Raw genomic sequence first — 21879 nt, 5'->3', positions numbered from 1 at the left:
TATATACATATACAGTATACTGTCCTCTGTAGTGTATATACAGTATACTGTCCTCTGTAGTATATATATACAGTATACTGTCCTCTGTAGTATATATATACAGTATACTGTCCTCTGTAGTATATATATACAGTATACTGCCCTCTGTAGTATATATATACAGTATACTGTCCTCTGTAGTATATATACAGTATACTGTCCTCTGTAGTATATATACATATACAGTATACTGTCCTCTGTAGTATATATATACACAGTATACTCTCCTCTTTAGTATGTACATATACAGTATACTGTCCTTTGTAGTATATATATACAGTATACTGTCCTCTGTAGTATATATACAGTATACTGTCCTCTGTAGTATATATATACAGTATACTGTCCTCTGTAGTATATATACAGTATACTGTCCTTTATAGTATATACATACAGTATACTGTCCTCTGTAGTATATACATACAGTATACGGTCCTCTGTAGTATATACATACAGTATACTGTCCTCTGTAGTGTATATACAGTATACTGTCCTCTGTAGTATATATATACAGTATACTGTCCTCTGTAGTATATATATACAGTATACTGTCCTCTGTAGTATATACATACAGTATACGGTCCTCTGTAGTATATACATACAGTATACTGTCCTCTGTAGTGTATATACAGTATACTGTCCTCTGTAGTATATATATACAGTATACTGTCCTCTGTAGTATATATACAGTATACTGTCCTCTGTAGTATATATATACAGTATACTGTCCTCTGTAGTATATACATACAGTATACGGTCCTCTGTAGTATATACATACAGTATACTGTCCTCTGTAGTGTATATACAGTATACTGTCCTCTGTAGTATGTATATACAGTATACTGTCCTCTGTAGTATATATATACAGTATACTGTCCTCTGTAGTATATATATATACAGTATACTGTCCTCTGTAGTATATATATATATATACAGTATACTGTCCTCTGTAGTGTATATATATATACAGTATCCTGTTCTCTGTAGTATATATACAGTATACTGCCCTCTGTAGTATATATACAGTATACTGTCCTCTGTAGTATATATATACAGTATACTGTCCTCTGTAGTATATATACAGTATACTGTCCTCTGTAGTATATATACAGTATACTGTCCTCTGTAGTATATATATTCAGTATACTGTCCTCTGTAGTATATATACAGTATACTGTCCTCTGTAGTGTATATATATATATACAGTATACTGTCCTCTGTAGTATATATATTCAGTATACTGTCCTCTGTAGTATATACAGTATACTGTCCTCTGTAGTATATATATATATAGTATACTGTCCTCTGTAGTATATATACAGTATACTGTCCTCTGTAGTATATATATACAGTATACTGTCCTCTGTAGTATATATACAGTATACTGTCCTCTGTAGTATATATATACAGTATACTGTCCTCTGTAGTATATATGCATAGTATACTGTCCTCTGTAGTATATATACAGTATACTGTCCTCTGTAGTATATATATACAGTATACTGTCCTCTGTAGTATATATATACAGTATACTGTCCTCTGTAGTATATATACAGTATACTGTCCTCTGTAGTATATATATACAGTATACTGTCCTCTGTAGTATATATACATAGTATACTGTCCTCTGTAGTGTATACATACAGTATACTGTCCTCTGTAGTGTATATACAGTATACTGTCCTCTGTAGTATATATATACAGTATACTGTCCTCTGTAGTATATATACAGTATACTGTCCTCTGTAGTATATATATACAGTATACTGTCCTCTGTAGTATATACATACAGTATACGGTCCTCTGTAGTATATACATACAGTATACTGTCCTCTGTAGTGTATATACAGTATACTGTCCTCTGTAGTATGTATATACAGTATACTGTCCTCTGTAGTATATATATACAGTATACTGTCCTCTGTAGTATATATATATACATTATACTGTCCTCTGTAGTATATATATATATATACAGTATACTGTCCTCTGTAGTATATATACATAGTATACTGTCCTCTGTAGTATATACATACAGTATACTGTCCTCTGTAGTGTATATACAGTATACTGTCCTCTGTAGTATATATACATAGTATACTGTCCTCTGTAGTATATATACAGTATACTGTCCTCTGTAGTATATATATACAGTATACTGTCCTCTGTAGTATATATATACAGTATACTGTCCTCTGTAGTATATATACAGTATACTGTCCTCTGTAGTATATATATACAGTATACTGTCCTCTGTAGTATATATACATAGTATACTGTCCTCTGTAGTGTATACATACAGTATACTGTCCTCTGTAGTGTATATACAGTATACTGTCCTCTGTAGTATATATATACAGTATACTGTCCTCTGTAGTATATATACAGTATACTGTCCTCTGTAGTATATATATACAGTATACTGTCCTCTGTAGTATATACATACAGTATACGGTCCTCTGTAGTATATACATACAGTATACTGTCCTCTGTAGTGTATATACAGTATACTGTCCTCTGTAGTATGTATATACAGTATACTGTCCTCTGTAGTATATATATACAGTATACTGTCCTCTGTAGTATATATATATATATACAGTATACTGTCCTCTGTAGTATATATATATATACAGTATACTGTCCTCTGTAGCATATATACAGTATCCTGTTCTCTGTAGTATATATACAGTATACTGCCCTCTGTAGTATATATACAGTATACTGTCCTCTGTAGTATATATATACAGTATACTGTCCTCTGTAGTATATATACAGTATACTGTCCTCTGTAGTATATATACAGTATACTGTCCTCTGTAGTATATATATTCAGTATACTGTCCTCTGTAGTATATATACAGTATACTGTCCTCTGTAGTGTATATATATATATACAGTATACTGTCCTCTGTAGTATATATATTCAGTATACTGTCCTCTGTAGTATATACAGTATACTGTCCTCTGTAGTATATATATATATAGTATACTGTCCTCTGTAGTATATACACAGTATACTGTCCTCTGTAGTATATATACAGTATACTGTCCTCTGTAGTATGTATATACAGTATACTGTCCTCTGTAGTATATATACAGTATACTGTCCTCTGTAGTATATATATATATAGTATACTGTCCTCTGTAGTATATACACAGTATACTGTCCTCTGTAGTATATATACAGTATACTGTCCTCTGTAGTATATATACAGTATACTGTCCTCTGTAGTATATATATATATATATAGTATACTGTCCTCTGTAGTATATACACAGTATACTGTCCTCTGTAGTATATATACTGTATACTCTCCTCTGTAGTATATATACAGTATACTGTCCTCTGTAGTATATATATACAGTATACTGTCCTCTGTAGTATATATACAGTATACTGTCCTCTGTAGTATATATATATACAGTATACTGTCCTCTGTAGTATATACATACAGTATACTGTCCTCTGTAGTATATATACAGTATACTGTCCTCTGTAGTATATATACAGTATACTGTCCTCTATAGTATATATACAGTATACTGTCCTCTGTAGTATATATACAGTATACTGTCCTCTGTAGTATATATACAGTATACTGTCCTCTGTAGTATATATACAGTATACTGTCCTCTGTAGTATATATACAGTATACTGTCCTCTATAGTATATATACAGTATACTGTCCTCTGTAGTATATATACAGTATACTGTCCTCTGTAGTATATATACAGTATACTGTCCTCTGTAGTATATATATAGTATACTGTCCTCTGTAGTATATATATACAGTATACTGTCCTCTGTAGTGTATATACAGTATACTGTCCTCTGTAGTATATACATACAGTATACTGTCCTCTGTAGTGTATATACAGTATACTGTCCTCTGTAGTATGTATATACAGTATACTGTCCTCTGTAGTATATATATACAGTATACTGTCCTCTGTAGTATTTATATATACAGTATACTGTCCTCTGTAGTATATATATATATATACAGTATACTGTCCTCTGTAGTATATATATATACAGTATACTGTCCTCTGTAGTGTATATATATATACAGTATCCTGTTCTCTGTAGTATATACATAGTATACTGCCCTCTGTAGTATATATACAGTATACTGTCCTCTGTAGTATATATACAGTATACTGTCCTCTGTAGTGTATATATACAGTATACTGTGCTCTGTAGTATATATACAGTATACTGTCCTCTGTAGTATATATACAGTATACTGTCCTCTGTAGTATATATATTCAGTATACTGTCCTCTGTAGTATATATACAGTATACTGTCCTCTGTAGTATATATACAGTATACTGTCCTCTGTAGTGTATATATATATATACAGTATACTGTCCTCTGTAGTATATATATTCAGTATACTGTCCTCTGTAGTATATATACAGTATACTGTCCTCTGTAGTATATATACAGTATACTGTCCTCTGTAGTATATATATATATAGTATACTGTCCTCTGTAGTATATACACAGTATACTGTCCTCTGTAGTATATATACAGTATACTGTCCTCTGTAGTATATATACAGTATACTGCCCTCTGTAGTATATATATATATACAGTATACTCTCCTCTGTAGTATATATACAGTATACTGTCCTCTGTAGTATATATATACAGTATACTGTCCTCTGTAGTATATATACAGTATACTGTCCTCTGTAGTATATATACAGTATACTGTACTCTGTAGTATATACATACAGTATACTGTCCTCTGTAGTGTATATATACAGTATACTGTCCTCTGTAGTATATATACAGTATACTGTCCTCTGTAGTATATATATACAGTATACTGTCCTCTGTAGTATATATATACAGTATACTGTCCTCTTTAGTATATATATACAGTATACTGTCCTCTGTAGTATATATACACAGTATACTGCCCTCTGTAGTATATATACAGTATACTGTCCTCTGTAGTGTATATACAGTATACTGTCCTCTGTAGTATATATATACAGTATACTGTCCTCTGTAGTGTATATACAGTATACTGTCCTCTGTAGTATATATATATACAGTATACTGTCCTCTGTAGTATATATACAGTATACTGTCCTCTGTAGTATATATACAGTATACTGCCCTCTGTAGTATATATACAGTATACTGTCCTCTGTAGTATATATATACAGTATACTGTCCTCTGTAGTATATATATACAGTATACTGTCCTCTGTAGTATATATACAGTATACTGCCCTCTGTAGTATATATACCGTATACTGTCCTCTGTAGTAGTATACTGTCCTCTGTAGTATATATACAGTATACTGTCCTCTGTAGTATATATATATATATATACAGTATACTGTCCTCTGTAGTATATATACAGTATACTGTCCTCTGTAGTATATATACAGTATACTGTCCTCTGTAGTATATATACACAGTATACTGTCCTCTGTAGTATATATACAGTATACTGTCCCCTGTATATATATACAGTATACTGTCCTCTGTAGTATATATATACAGTATACTGTCCTCTGTAGTATATATACAGTATACTGTCCTCTGTAGTATATATACAGTATACTGTCCTCTGTAGTATATATACAGTATACTGTCCTCTGTAGTATATATATACAGTATACTGTCCTCTGTAGTATATATATACAGTATACTGTCCTCTGTAGTATATATATATACAGTATACTGTCCTCTGTAGTGTATATATATATACAGTATCCTGTTCTCTGTAGTATATATACAGTATACTGCCCTCTGTAGTATATATACAGTATACTGTCCTCTGTAGTATATATATACAGTATACTGTCCTCTGTAGTAGTATACTGTCCTCTGTAGTATATATACAGTATACTGTCCTCTGTAGTATATATATATATATACAGTATACTGTCCTCTGTAGTATATATACAGTATACTGTCCTCTGTAGTATATATACAGTATACTGTCCTCTGTAGTATATATACACAGTATACTGTCCTCTGTAGTATATATACAGTATACTGTCCCCTGTATATATATACAGTATACTGTCCTCTGTAGTATATATATACAGTATACTGTCCTCTGTAGTATATATACAGTATACTGTCCTCTGTAGTATATATACAGTATACTGTCCTCTGTAGTATATATACAGTATACTGTCCTCTGTAGTATATATATACAGTATACTGTCCTCTGTAGTATATATACAGTATACTGTCCTCTGTAGTATATATACAGTATACTGTCCTCTGTAGTATATATATTCAGTATACTGTCCTCTGTAGTATATATACAGTATATTGTCCTCTGTAGTGTATATATATATATACAGTATACTGTCCTCTGTAGTGTATATACAGTATACTGTCCTCTGTAGTGTATATACAGTATACTGTCCTCTATAGTATATATACAGTATACTGTCCTCTGTAGTGTATATACAGTATACGGTCCTCTGTAGTATATATACAGTATACTGTCCTCTGTAGTATATATACAGTATACTGTCCTCTGTAGTATATATATACAGTATACTGTCCTCTGTAGTATATATACAGTATACTGTCCTCTGTAGTATATATACAGTATACTGTCCTCTGTAGTATATATACAGTATACTGTCCTCTGTAGTATATATACAGTATACTGTCCTCTGTAGTATATATACAGTATACTGTCCTCTGTAGTATATATACAGTATACTGTCCTCTGTAGTATATATACAGTATACTGTCCTCTGTAGTATATATACAGTATACTGTCCTCTGTAGTATATATACAGTATACTGTCCTCTGTAGTATATATATACAGTATACTATCCTCTATAATATATATACACATACAGTATACTGTCCTCTGTAGTATATATATACAGTATACTGTCCTCTGTAGTATATATATACAGTATACTGTCCTCTGTAGTATATATATACAGTATACTGTCCTCTGTAGTATATATATACAGTATACTGTCCTCTGTAGTATATATACAGTATACTGTCCTCTGTAGTATATACACAGTATACTGTCCTGTGTAGTATATATATACAGTATACTGTCCTCTGTAGTATATATACTGTATACTGTCCTCTGTAGTATATACACAGTATACTGTCCTCTGTAGTATATATATACAGTATACTGTCCTCTATAGTATATATACAGTATACTGTCCTCTGTAGTATATATACAGTATACTGTTCTCTGTAGTATATATACAGTATACTGTCCTCTGTAGTGTATATACAGTATACTGTCCTCTGTAGTATATACACAGTATACTGTCCTCTGTAGTATATATACAGTATACTGTCCTCTGTAGTATATATACAGTATACTGTCCTCTGTAGTATATATATACAGTATACTATCCTCTATAATATATATACACATACAGTATACTGTCATCTATAGTATATACAGTCAGGTCCATAAATATTGGGACATGGACACAATTCTAACATTTTTTGGCTCTATTCACCACCACAATGGATGTGAGATGAAACATACAAGATGAGCTTTACCTGCAGACTGTCAGCTGTAATCTGAGGGATTTACATCCAAATCAGGTGAACGGTGCAGGAATTACAGCAGTTTGCATCTGTGCCTCCCACAGTGACTGATAGACTCTCGATCACGTGACCGCCAGAGCGCCGTCGCATTCCTCGACGTCATCAGTAGGCGTCCGGTCACGTGACGCGGACGTCCCTGCAGGTATGCGGTTCACCTGGCCCCTCTGCCTATTTAATGGGGCTGCACAGCCACAGAAGCCGCTGCACTTTACATCTAGGTGGACACCATCACCCTGGCGTCCTCCCTCGGGTCCACAGCCATATACCGACTGCAGCCACCAAACAGTAAGTTGCCATTTCCCCCATCGTCTTTCATGTAGACGAATGTGGGTTGTTTTGGTCATTATCTTTATGTGGTCTTTTTTCTATTATGTTTTAGGCTACCCTCTATTGTTGAGCCATACGCCAGCTGCGGGTACTATTGACATGCCCCGTGTCCCCTGAAGAATCTAGGGGCTCATATTGAGGAAACGCTTCGGGACACCCCTTTTTTTCATATTTATAAGCCTATTATTATAAGTAGAGTTGAGCGAACCCGAACTTTAGGGTTTTCGGCACCCAGACCCGAACTCGAACATTTACATAAAAGTTCGGGTTCGGTGTTCAGCGATTTTTATGGCGCTTTTTGAAAGGCTGCACAGCATCCAATCAACAAGCGTCATACTACTTGCCCCAAAAGGCCATCAAGCCTACTATTGGCATGGCTGTGATTGGCCAACTGCAGCATGTGACCCAGCCTCTATTTAAGCTGGAGTCACGTAGCGCCGCCCGTCACTCTGCTCGGATTAGAGTAGGGAGAGGCTGCAGCTGCTGTGAGGGAGAGATCAGGGAGCGATCTTATCAAGAACTGGTTTATGTACTCAGCGATCTGCAGCAAAAGTGTTGGGTGGAAGACGATGCAGGGGACGATGAGGTCCTAGACCCCACATGGAATGAAGGTCGTACCACTGACTTTCAGAGTTCGGAGGAAGAGGCAGTGGTGAGACCGAGCCAACAGCGTAGCAAAAGAGGGAGCAGGGTGCAAAAGCAGAGCAGCCATCGCCAAAACAGTTCGCCTGCTACTGGCCACAGTCACCAGGGACCGAGCACCCCAAAGGCAGCTTCAAGGAGTTCCCTGGCATGGCACTTCTTCACACAATGTGCTGATGACAAGACCCGAGTGGTTTGCACGCTGTGCCATCAGAGCCTGAAGCGAGGCATTAACGTTCTGAACCTTAGCACAACCTGCATGACCAGGCATCTACATGCGAGACACGGGCTGCAGTGGAGTAAGCACCTTCAAAACCAAGAAAGGGCTCAGGCCCCTCCTGCTACCTCTTCTGCTGCTGCCTCGGCCTCTTCCTCGGCTTCTGGAGGAACGTGGCACCTGCCGCCCAGCAAACATGGGATGTACCACCAACACCACCACCTGCGTCACCAATCATCTCAAACATGTCACACGCCAGCGTTCAGCTCTCCATCTCACAAACATTTGAGAGAAAGCGTAAATTCCCACCTAGCCACCCTCGATCCCTGGCCCTGAATGCCAGCATTTCTAAACTACTGGCCTATGAAATGCTGTCATTTAGGCTGGTGGACACAGACAGCTTCAAACAGCTCATGTCGCTTGCTGTCCCACAGTATGTTGTTCCCAGCCGCCACTACTTCTCCAAGAGAGCCGTGCCTTCCCTGCACAACCAAGTATCGGATAAAATCAAGTGTGCACTGCGCAACGCCATCTGTGGCAAGGTCCACCTAACCACAGATACGTGGATCAGTAATCACGGCCAGGGACGCTATATCTCCCTAACTGCACACTGGGTAAATGTAGTGGCGGCTGGGCCCCAGGCGGAGAGCTGTTTGGCGCACGTCCTTCCGCCGCCAAGGATCGCAGGGCAACATTCTTTGCCTCTTGTCTCCTCCTCCTCCTACTCAGCTTCCTCCTCCTCTTCTTCCACCTGCTCATCCAGTCAGCCACACACCTTCACCACCAACTTCAGCACAGCCCGGGGTAAACGTCAGCAGGCCATTCTGAAACTCATATGTTTGGGGGACAGGCCCCACACCGCACAGGAGTTGTGGCGGGGTATAGAACAACAGTGCGATGAGTGGTTGCTGCCAGTCAGCCTCAAGCCCGGCCTGGTGGTGTGCGATAATGGGCGAAATCTCATTGCAGCTCTGGGACTAGCCGGTTTGACACACATCCCTTGCCTGGCGCATGTGCTGAATTTGGTGGTGCAAAAGTTCATTCGCAACTACCCCGACATGTCAGAGCTGCTGCATAAAGTGCGGGCCGTCTGTTCGCGCTTCCGGCGTTCACACCCTGCCGCTGCTCGCCTGTCAGCGCTGCAGCGTAACTTCGGCCTTCCAGCTCACCACCTCATATGCGACGTGCCCACCAGGTGGAACTCCACCTTGCACATGCTGGACAGACTGTGCGAGCAGCAGCAGGCCATAGTGGAGTTTCAGCTGCAGCACGCACGGGTCAGTCGCACTGCGGATCAGACCCACTTCACCACCAATGACTGGGCCTCCATGCGAGACCTGTGTGCCCTGTTGCGCTGTTTCGAGTACTCCACCAACATGGCCAGTGGCGATGACGCCGTTATCAGCGTTACAATACCACTTCTATGTCTCCTTGAGAAAACACTTAGGGCGATGATGGAAGAGGATGTGGATCAGGACGAGGAGGAGGAGGAGGGGTCATCTCTAACACTTTCAGGCCAGTCTTTTAGAAGTGGTTCAGAGGGAGGTTTTTTGCAACACCAGAGGCCAGGTACAAATGTGGCCAGACAGGGCCCACTACTGGAGGACGAGGAGGACGAGGATGAGGAGGAGGTGGAGGAGGATGAGGATGAAGCAGGTTCACAGCGGGCTGGCACCCAACGCAGCTCGGGCCCATCACTGGTGCGTGGCTGGGGGGATACGGAGGACGCAGACGATACGCCTCCCAGAGAGGACAGCTTGTCCTTACCTCTGGGCAGCCTGGCACACATGAGCAACTACATGCTGCAGTGCCTGCGCAACGACAGCAGAGTTGCCCACATTTTAACGTGTGCTGACTACTGGGTGGCCACCCTGCTGGATCCCCGTTACGAAGACAATGTGCCGTCCTTAATTCCCTCACTGGAGCGTGATCGGAAGATGCGCGACCACAGGCGCACGCTGGTAGACGCGCTACTGAGAGCATTCCACACTGACGCCGGGGGACAAGTGGAAGCCCAAGGCGAAGGCAGAGGAGGAGGAAGAGGTCGCCAACGCAGATGTGTCAGCGCCAGCACCTCAGAAGGCAGGGTTAGCATGGCCGACATGTGGAAAAGCTTTGTCACCTCGCCGCAACAACCGGCCCCAACTGCTGATATGGAGCATGTTAGCAGGAGGCAGCATTTGACCAACATGGTGGAACAGTACCTGTGCACACGACTACACGTACTGATTGATGGTTCTGCCCCATTCAACTTCTGGGTCTCCAAATTGTCCACATGGCCTGAGCTTGCCCTGTATGCCTTGGAGGTGCTGGCCTGCCCGGTGGCCGGTGCACTCTCTGAACGTGTATTCAGCACGGCAGGGGGCGTCATTACAGACAGACGAAGCCGCCTGTCTACAGCCAACGTGGACAAGCTGACATCCATTAAAATGTACCAGGCATGGATCCCACAGGACCTGTCCCATCCCTTGTGCAGAATAGACATGTATACCACCATCAAACATACATTCTTGTACTCAAGTCAAGTGCAAAGATTCTTTTTTTTATTTATTTTTTATTTGTCCCAATATTTTGGGGGCTACCTACCCCAATAAAAAATTTAAAAAAACATTGTTGGCTGCCTCCTCCTCCTCCTCAATTGCTGCCTCCACCTACAACACCACATTCACCGCCTCCTCAACCTCCGACTCCATATCCACCTCCTTCTCTGAGTTGCAGGTCAATAATTTGTAATTTTTAGTTATTTTATTTCATTTTAAGTCATTTCCCTATCCACATTTGTTTGCAGGCAGTTGCCATGCTCTTCAGCACATTTTACTGTCTTTTACATCCCTCTAGCCTTTTCAAGGACTATTTTAGAGCCATTTTAATAAAAAAAAGTGCCAATTTAAGTGCCCTAAATTGAAAAAATTCTTATTTTCAATTGTCGGGTGACATTTTACCATTTTTCGCGTATACAAACCCCTGCTCTGCCTGGGTGACAGGGGCCTAAATCTCTCAAAATCCTCTGTTCTATTGCTGGGTGACATGAACCCCCTTTTGCTGTGAATGAACCCCTGCTCTGCCTGGGTGACAGGGGCCTAAATCTCTCAAAATCCTCTGTTGTATTGCTGGGTGACATGAACCCCCTTTTGTCGTGAATGAACCCCTGCTGTGCCTGGGTGACAGGGGCCTAAATCTCTCAAAATCCTCTGTTCTATTGCTGGGTGACATGAACCCCCTTTTGTCGTGAATGAACCCCTGCTCTGCCTGGGTGACAGGGGCCTAAATCTCTCAAAATCCTCTGTTGTATTGCTGGGTGACATGAACCCCCTTTTGTCGTGAATGAACCCCTGCTGTGCCTGGGTGACAGGGGCCTAAATCTCTCAAAATCCTCTGTTCTATTGCTGGGTGACATGAACCCCCTTTTGCCGTGAATGAACCCCTGCTGTGCCTGGGTGACAGGGGCCTAAATCTCTCCAAATCCTCTGTTCTATTGCTGGGTGACATGAACCCCCTTTTGCTGTGAATGAACCCCTGCTCTGCCTGGGTGACAGGGGCCTAAATCTCTCAAAATCCTCTGTTGTATTGCTGGGTGACATGAACCCCCTTTTGTCGTGAATGAACCCCTGCTGTGCCTGGGTGACAGGGGCCTCGTTCACTCAAAATCCTCTGTTGTATTGCTGGGTGACATGAACCCCCTTTTGCTGTGAATGAACCCCTGCTGTGCCTGGGTGACAGGGGCCTAAATCTCTCAAAATCCTCTGTTGTATTGCTGGGTGACATGAACCCCCTTTTGCCGTGAATGAACCCTTGCTGTGCCTGGGTGACAGGGGCCTAAATCTCCCAAAATCCTCTGTTCTATTGCTGGGTGACATGAACCCCCTTTTGCTGTGAATGAACCCCTGCTGTGCCTGGGTGACAGGGGCCTAAATCTCTCAAAATCCTCTGTTCTATTGCTGGGTGACATGAACCCCCTTTTGTCGTGAATAAACCCCTGCTCTGCCTGGGTGACAGGGGCCTAAATCTCTCAAAATCCTCTGTTGTATTGCTGGGTGACATGAACCCCCTTTTGCTGTGAATGAACCCCTGCTGTGCCTGGGTGACAGGGGCCTAAATCTCTCAAAATCCTCTGTTCTATTGCTGGGTGACATGAACCCCCTTTTGCCGTGAATGAACCCCTGCTGTGCCTGGGTGACAGGGGCCTAAATCTCTCAAAATCCTCTGTTGTATTGCTGGGTGACATGAACCCCCTTTTGCTGTGAATGAACCCCTGCTCTGACTGGGTGACAGGGGCCTAAATCTCTCAAAATCCTCTGTTCTATTGCTGGGTGACATGAACCCCTTTTTGCCGTGAATGAACCCCTGCTGTGCCTGGGTGACAGGGGCCTAAATCTCTCAAAATCCTCTGTTCTATTGCTGGGTGACATGAACCCCCTTTTGCCGTGAATGAACCCTTGCTGTGCCTGGGTGACAGGGGCCTAAATCTCCCAAAATCCTCTGTTGTATTGCTGGGTGACATGAACCCCCTTTTGCTGTGAATGAACCCCTGCTCTGCCTGGGTGACAGGGGCCAAATCTCTCAAAATCCTCTGTTGTATTGCTGGGTGACATGAACCCCCTTTTGCCGTGAATGAACCCCTGCTGTGCCTGGGTGACAGGGGCCTAAATCTCTCAAAATCCTCTGTTCTATTGCTGGGTGACATGAACCCCCTTTTGCTGTGAATGAACCCCTGCTCTGCCTGGGTGACAGGGGCCAAATCTCTCAAAATCCTCTGTTGTATTGCTGGGTGACATGAACCCCCTTTTGTCGTGAATGAACCCCTGCTGTGCCTGGGTGACAGGGGCCTAAATCTCTCCAAATCCTCTGTTGTATTGCTGGGTGACATGAACACCCTTTTGCTGTGAATATACCCCTGCTCTGCCTGGGTGACAGGGGCTTAAATCTGTCCAAATCCTCTGTTGTATTGCTGGGTGACATGAACCCCCTTTTGCCGTGAATGAACCCCCGCTCTGCCTGGGTGACAGGGGCCTAAATCTCTCCAAATCCTCTGTTCTATTGCTGGGTGACATGAACCCCCTTTTGCCGTGAATGAACCCCCGCTCTGCCTGGGTGACAGGGGCCTCGTTCTCTCCAAATCCTCTGTTCTATTGCTGGGTGACATGAACCCCCTTTTGCCGTGAATGAACCCCTGCTCTGCCTGGGTGACAGGGGCCTAAATCTCTCAAAATCCTCTGTTCTATTGCTGGGTGACATGAACCCCCTTTTGCCGTGAATGAACCCCTGCTGTGCCTGGGTGACAGGGGCCTAAATCTCCCAAAATCCTCTGTTGTATTGCTGGGTGACATGAACCCCCTTTTGCTGTGAATGAACCCCTGCTGTGCCTGGGTGACAGGGGCCTAAATCTCTCAAAATCCTCTGTTGTATTGCTGGGTGACATGAACCCCCTTTTGCTGTGAATGAACCCCTGCTGTGCCTGGGTGACAGGGGCCTCGTTCTCTCAAAATCCTCTGTTGTATTGCTGGGTGACATGAACCCCCTTTTTCCGTGAATGAACCCCTGCTCTGCCTGGGTGACAGGGGCCAAATCTCTCAAAATCCTCTGTTGTATTGCTGGGTGACATGAACCCCCTTTTGCTGTGAATGAACCCCTGCTGTGCCTGGGTGACAGGGGCCTAAATCTCTCAAAATCCTCTGTTGTATTGCTGGGTGACATGAACCCCCTTTTGCCGTGAATGAACCCCTGCTGTGCCTGGGTGACAGGGGCCTCGTTCTCTCAAAATCCTCTGTTCTATTGCTGGGTGACATGAACCCCCTTTTGCTGTGAATGAACCCCTGCTCTGCCTGGGTGACAGGGGCCAAATCTCTCAAAATCCTCTGTTGTATTGCTGGGTGACATGAACCCCCTTTTGCCGTGAATGAACCCCTGCTGTGCCTGGGTGACAGGGGCCTAAATCTCTCAAAATCCTCTGTTGTATTGCTGGGTGACATGAATCCCCTTTTGTCGTGAATGAACCCCTGCTCTGCCTGGGTGACAGGGGCCTAAATCTCTCCAAATCCTCTGTTGTATTGCTGGGTGACATGAACCCCCTTTTGCCGTGAATGAACCCCTGCTGTGCCTGGGTGACAGGGGCCAAATCTCTCAGAATCCTCTGTTCTATTGCTGGGTGATATGAACCCCCTTTTGCCGTGAATGAACCCCTGCTCTGCATTGATGACAGGGAAGTAAATTTAGTGAAAACATCTGTTACTGATGGGAAGATGCGCGACTACAAGCGCACGCTGATGATGGCATTCCCACCTGACAGCGGGGGCACAGTGGAAGCACAAGGCGAAGGCAGAGGAGGAGGAAGAGGTCGCCCACGCAGCTGGGGCACCGCCAGCACCTGAGAAGGCAGGGTTAGCATGGCCGACATGTGGAGAAGCTTTGACAGCCTTGTAGGTGCTGACCTGCCCTGCAGCCGGTGTATAGTGTGAACGTGTGTTTAGCAGAGAGCATTATCACAGGCCGCAGCCAATGTGGACAAGCTGACGTTTATTATAATGAACCAGGCCTGGATCCCACAGGACTTGTCCGTACCTTGTGCAGAATAGACATTTATTCCGGCCTCAACCATCCATTCTTCTACTCAAGTGCACTTATTCTTTGTTTTATTTTGTTATATGTCCCAATATTTTGGGGGTTAAAAAATAACACAAATCAGTGTTGGCTACCTATTCCTTCTTCACCGCCGCTTCCACCTACACCGCCACGTCAACCTACATCGCCACATCCCCCCATCCACCGCCTCCTCAACCTCCTACTCCTAGATCCAGATTGTTATTTTTAATGTTTCTGTATTTTATGTTATTTTAAGTTATTTCCCTATCCACAGTTGTTTGTAGAGCACTTGTCATGCTCTTAAGCACATTTTGATGCCTTTTGCAGCCCTCTAGCCCTTTCCAGGAATATTTTAGAGCCATTTTAGTGCCCAAAAGTTCGGTCCCAAACCCGAACTTTTTTTTCAAGTTCAGCTGAACTCGTTGAACATGAACATCCAGGTGTCCACTCAACTCTAATTATAAGCTCTTTTAGCCTATGACCTTCTATCCTTATATTTGGTATATGGTCCCTTTAGTCGCTGTATAGGGCCTTAACAGGGCGTCCAGCGTAGGACCAGAGTTCCAGCCGGGGCCTTGCGGGGCTTTTTGGACCCCGTTCCGAGGATGTATTTGTAGGGTGGACGAGGCCAAGTAGGGTTTTATTAGGGTCAGTGTACACACTATACTACCCTCCACTACTACCCATTACCTTGGTTCCAGTCACCCGCTAGTCCACCGCAGGTGCCACGATGACATTTTCAGCACTCTTTTGGGTTCCCGTTACCTTTAATTTCGGGCCTTTAGCTTGGTGCTTTCTTTCTGTGTCCTGCATGTGGGGGCACCTGTTCCACTATTGATGGTCCTATGGAACCCTTACATACTTCCATGAGCTTCCATACCACCATTACTCACATGTTTGTTTGTCTGTATTAAAAGTGACGTTTGATTGAGTAACTGCCCCCTCTAGTATAAGGTGTGTTATTACCTCATTATCCCAATTACTATGAGCAGATAAAAGAGTATTATTTAGTAACTGCCCCCTCTAGTACTCTATATTCAGCCTTGGAGCAGTATTCAGGAAGGGCTCTACTTACCTACCCCGACCGACCTATCTTATATTGCTTAATTACACAGACCACGGAGCAGCCGAGAAGACAATTGTCCAATTACTTCTGGCCCCTTAACAACTGGGAGGCACAGATGGAAACTGCTGTAATTCCTGCACCGTTCACCTGATTTGGATGTAAATCCCTCAGATTACAGCTGACAGTCTGCAGGTAAAGCACATCTTGTCCGTTTCATCTCTCATCCATTGTGGTGGAGTATAGAGCCAGAAATGTTAGAATTGTGTCCATGTCCCAATATTTATGGACCTGACTGTATATACTGCAGAGTCCACACACTGCAGTATATCAGTGATGTCATCAGCAGGGGGCGGGGCTGTGACTACCTCTCAGACAGGATATACAGGCAGGTTGTCAGCAGTAATAGATGTTCCTGTAGTATAAGGTGTGTGGATCTCATGTCTGATCACATGTCATTATATCAGTGATGTCATCAGTAGGGGGCGGGGCTGTGACTACCTCTCAGACAGGATACACAGGCAGGTTGTCAGCAGTAATAGATGTTCCTGTAGTATAAGGTGTGTGGATCTCATGTCTGATCACATGTCATTATATCAGTGATGTCATCAGCAGGGGGCGGGGCTGTGACAACCTCTCAGACAGGACATACAGGCAGGTTGTCAGCAGTAATAGATGTTCCTGTAGTATAAGGTGTGTGATCTCATGTCTGATCACATGTCATTATATCAGTGATGTCATCAGCAGGGGGCGGGGCTGTGACTACCTCTCAGACAGGATATACAGGCAGGTTGTCAGCAGTAATAGATGTTCCTGTAGTATAAGGGGTGTGGATCTCATGTCTGATCACATGTCATTATATCAGTGATGTCATCAGCAGGGGGCGTGGCTGTGACTACCTCTCAGACAGGATATACAGGCAGGTTGTCAGCAGTAATAGATGTTCCTGTAGTATAAGGTGTGTGGATCTCATGTCTGATCACATGTCATTATATCAGTGATGTCATCAGTAGGGGGCGGGGCTGTGACTACCTCTCAGACAGGATACACAGGCAGGTTGTCAGCAGTAATAGATGTTCCTGTAGTATAAGGTGTGTGATCTCCTGTCTGATCACATGTCATTATATCAGTGATGTCATCAGCGGGGGGCGGGGCTGTGACTACCTCTCAGACAGGATATACAGGCAGGTTGTCAGCAGTAATAGATGTTCCTGTAGTATAAGGGGTGTGATCTCATGTCTGATCACATGTCATTATATCAGTGATGTCATCAGCGGGGGGCGGGGCTGTGACTACCTCTCAGACAGGATATACAGGCAGGTTGTCAGCAGTAATAGATGTTCCTGTAGTATAAGGTGTGTGATCTCATGTCTGATCACATGTCATTATATCAGTGATGTCATCAGCAGGGGGCGGGGCTGTGACTACCTCTCAGACAGGATATACAGGCAGGTTGTCAGCAGTAATAGATGTTCCTGTAGTATAAGGTGTGTGATCTCATGTCTGATCACATGTCATTATATCAGTGATGTCATCAGCAGGGGGCGGGGCTGTGACTACCTCTCAGACAGGATATACAGGCAGGTTGTCAGCAGTAATAGATGTTCCTGTAGTATAAGGTGTGGATCTCATGTCTGATCACATGTCATTATATCAGTGATGTCATCAGCAGGGGGCGGGGCTGTGACTACCTCTCAGACAGGATATACAGGCAGGTTGTCAGCAGTAATAGATGTTCCTGTAGTATAAGGTGTGTGATCTCATGTCTGATCACATGTCATTATATCAGTGATGTCATCAGCAGGGGGCGGGGCTGTGACTACCTCTCAGACAGGATATACAGGCAGGTTGTCAGCAGTAATAGATGTTCCTGTAGTATAAGGTGTGGATCTCATGTCTGATCACATGTCATTATATCAGTGATGTCATCAGCAGGGGGCGGGGCTGTGACTACCTCTCAGACAGGATATACAGGCAGGTTGTCAGCAGTAATAGATGTTCCTGTAGTATAAGGTGTGTGATCTCATGTCTGATCACATGTCATTATATCAGTGATGTCATCAGCAGGGGGCGGGGCTGTGACTACCTCTCAGACAGGATATACAGGCAGGTTGTCAGCAGTAATAGATGTTCCTGTAGTATAAGGGGTGTGATCTCATGTCTGATCACATGTCATTATATCAGTGATGTCATCAGCGGGGGGCGGGGCTGTGACTACCTCTCAGACAGGATATACAGGCAGGTTGTCAGCAGTAATAGATGTTCCTGTAGTATAAGGTGTGTGATCTCATGTCTGATCACATGTCATTATATCAGTGATGTCATCAGCAGGGGGCGGGGCTGTGACTACCTCTCAGACAGGATATACAGGCAGGTTGTCAGCAGTAATAGATGTTCCTGTAGTATAAGGTGTGGATCTCATGTCTGATCACATGTCATTATATCAGTGATGTCATCAGCAGGGGGCGGGGCTGTGACTACCTCTCAGACAGGATATACAGGCAGGTTGTCAGCAGTAATAGATGTTCCTGTAGTATAAGGTGTGGATCTCATGTCTGATCACATGTCATTATATCAGTGATGTCATCAGCAGGGGGCGGGGCTGTGACTACCTCTCAGACAGGATATACAGGCAGGTTGTCAGCAGTAATAGATGTTCCTGTAGTATAAGGTGTGTGATCTCATGTCTGATCACATGTCATTATATCAGTGATGTCATCAGCAGGGGGCGGGGCTGTGACTACCTCTCAGACAGGATACACAGGCAGGTTGTCAGCAGTAATAGATGTTCCTGTAGTATAAGGTGTGTGACCTCATGTCTGATCACATGTCATTATATCAGTGATGTCATCAGCAGGGGGCGGGGCTGTGACTACCTCTCAGACAGGATATACAGGCAGGTTGTCAGCAGTAATAGATGTTCCTGTAGTATAAGGTGTGGATCTCATGTCTGATCACATGTCATTATATCAGTGATGTCATCAGCAGGGGGCGGGGCTGTGACTACCTCTCAGACAGGATATACAGGCAGGTTGTCAGCAGTAATAGATGTTCCTGTAGTATAAGGTGTGTGATCTCATGTCTGATCACATGTCATTATATCAGTGATGTCATCAGCAGGGGGCGGGGCTGTGACTACCTCTCAGACAGGATACACAGGCAGGTTGTCAGCAGTAATAGATGTTCCTGTAGTATAAGGTGTGGATCTCATGTCTGATCACATGTCATTATATCAGTGATGTCATCAGCAGGGGGCGGGGCTGTGACTACCTCTCAGACAGGATATACAGGCAGGTTGTCAGCAGTAATAGATGTTCCTGTAGTATAAGGTGTGTGATCTCATGTCTGATCACATGTCATTATATCAGTGATGTCATCAGCAGGGGGCGGGGCTGTGACTACCTCTCAGACAGGATATACAGGCAGGTTGTCAGCAGTAATAGATGTTCCTGTAGTATAAGGTGTGGATCTCATGTCTGATCACATGTCATTATATCAGTGATGTCATCAGCAGGGGGCGGGGCTGTGACTACCTCTCAGACAGGATATACAGGCAGGTTGTCAGCAGTAATAGATGTTCCTGTAGTATAAGGTGTGTGATCTCATGTCTGATCACATGTCATTATATCAGTGATGTCATCAGCAGGGGGCGGGGCTGTGACTACCTCTCAGACAGGATATACAGGCAGGTTGTCAGCAGTAATAGATGTTCCTGTAGTATAAGGTGTGTGATCTCATGTCTGATCACATGTCATTATTTCAGTGATGTCATCAGCAGGGGGCGGGGCTGTGACAACCTCTCAGACAGGATATACAGGCAGGTTGTCAGCAGTAATAGATGTTCCTGTAGTATAAGGTGTGTGATCTCATGTCTGATCACATGTCATTATATCAGTGATGTCATCAGCAGGGGGCGGGGCTGTGACTACCTCTCAGACAGGATATACAGGCAGGTTGTCAGCAGTAATAGATGTTCCTGTAGTATAAGGTGTGTGATCTCATGTCTGATCACATGTCATTATATCAGTGATGTCATCAGCAGGGGGCGGGGCTGTGACTACCTCTCAGACAGGATATACAGGCAGGTTGTCAGCAGTAATAGATGTTCCTGTAGTATAAGGTGTGTGGATCTCATGTCTGATCACATGTCATTATATCAGTGATGTCATCAGCAGGGGGCGGGGCTGTGACAACCTCTCAGACAGGATATACAGGCAGGTTGTCAGCAGTAATAGATGTTCCTGTAGTATAAGGTGTGTGGATCTCATGTCTGATCACATGTCATTATATCAGTGATGTCATCAGCAGGGGGCGGGGCTGTGACTACCTCTCAGACAGGATATACAGGCAGGTTGTCAGCAGTAATAGATGTTCCCTTACGTCCTAACCAGTGGCACAAATGGGGTATTCTGCCCCTGTGGACTGGTTAGGACAGGTGGAATTTTAATGAAACAATCAAAAAAATACTGGCAGGCACACGCCCTCCCTGCCCCCAATAAAGAGGGGTGTGACCCTCCAACCCATGTGTTTTTTTCTGTCCTGCGGACAGGACGGGATGGGTGGTGCACTCCTCCATCCCTGCGGTGGAGAGAGTGTTTGTTTTTTCCCCCTTTTTTTGATCATCTCGGGGGTCTTATTTTGTTCCCTTGGGAGCGGCCCCGCTCCCCCGGTGCGGCGGAGGATGTCCTCCGGTTTATGCCGCTCTTTGCCGCCCTTGTTGATAGCCCTGCTTCTCCTACCTTCTCTGAGCTGGGTGCTGGAGCGGCGGTGGCGGCGTCCCGCATGTTCGGCCGGGCGCCGCCTTCCGGCGGAAGTGACGTCGGGTGACGTCACTTCCGGGTTTTCGCTCCGGCCGATTGTGTCTTCGGCCGGAGGTGTATTTTTACATTATGAGGCCGTGGGGGGCCTTTAAATGCTTCAGGGTCCCTCTTTGGATCCTAAATATAGAGTTTTGTCTTTTAGTTTTTTCTTTTAGTTAAGATTTAAACTCAGAGGTTTACCCCGCCCCTTTGTGGGCGGGGCTTCATTTTTTTGGCGCCAACAAACCCTATTTAAACTGGATGAAGCTCCAGGTTCAGTCTCCTGGAGCGCAGCTTGCTGTCAACCTTGAGTGTGGTTTGGTGCTAGAGTGTTGTTACCTCTGTGCTGAAAGACTTCTTTGTGTGCTGATTTATATAGAGCTTGCTAGGATCTTCTGGGTAAAGGTCCTGAAGCTTGCGATTAAGCACTGTTTTCTTGAATTTTGCTAAATTCATGTCTCGTTTTAATTTTCAGCCATGTCGTCTACCGGTGACGGTGAGCGAGAGCCCAGCAGGAAGTCCGCGGGCAAGAGGCGCCACCTGCAGTGCCATGACTGTCAGATTGTCCTGGAGGACTCTTATGATTTCTCCCGGTGCCCATCCTGCAGGGCCAAGACCCTCCCCCCGC

Source organism: Bufo bufo, chromosome 6, assembly GCF_905171765.1.
Source record: "Bufo bufo chromosome 6, aBufBuf1.1, whole genome shotgun sequence".
In the NCBI taxonomy this organism is placed as follows: Eukaryota; Metazoa; Chordata; class Amphibia; order Anura; family Bufonidae; genus Bufo; species Bufo bufo.
This window is presented reverse-complemented; position numbering follows the sequence as displayed.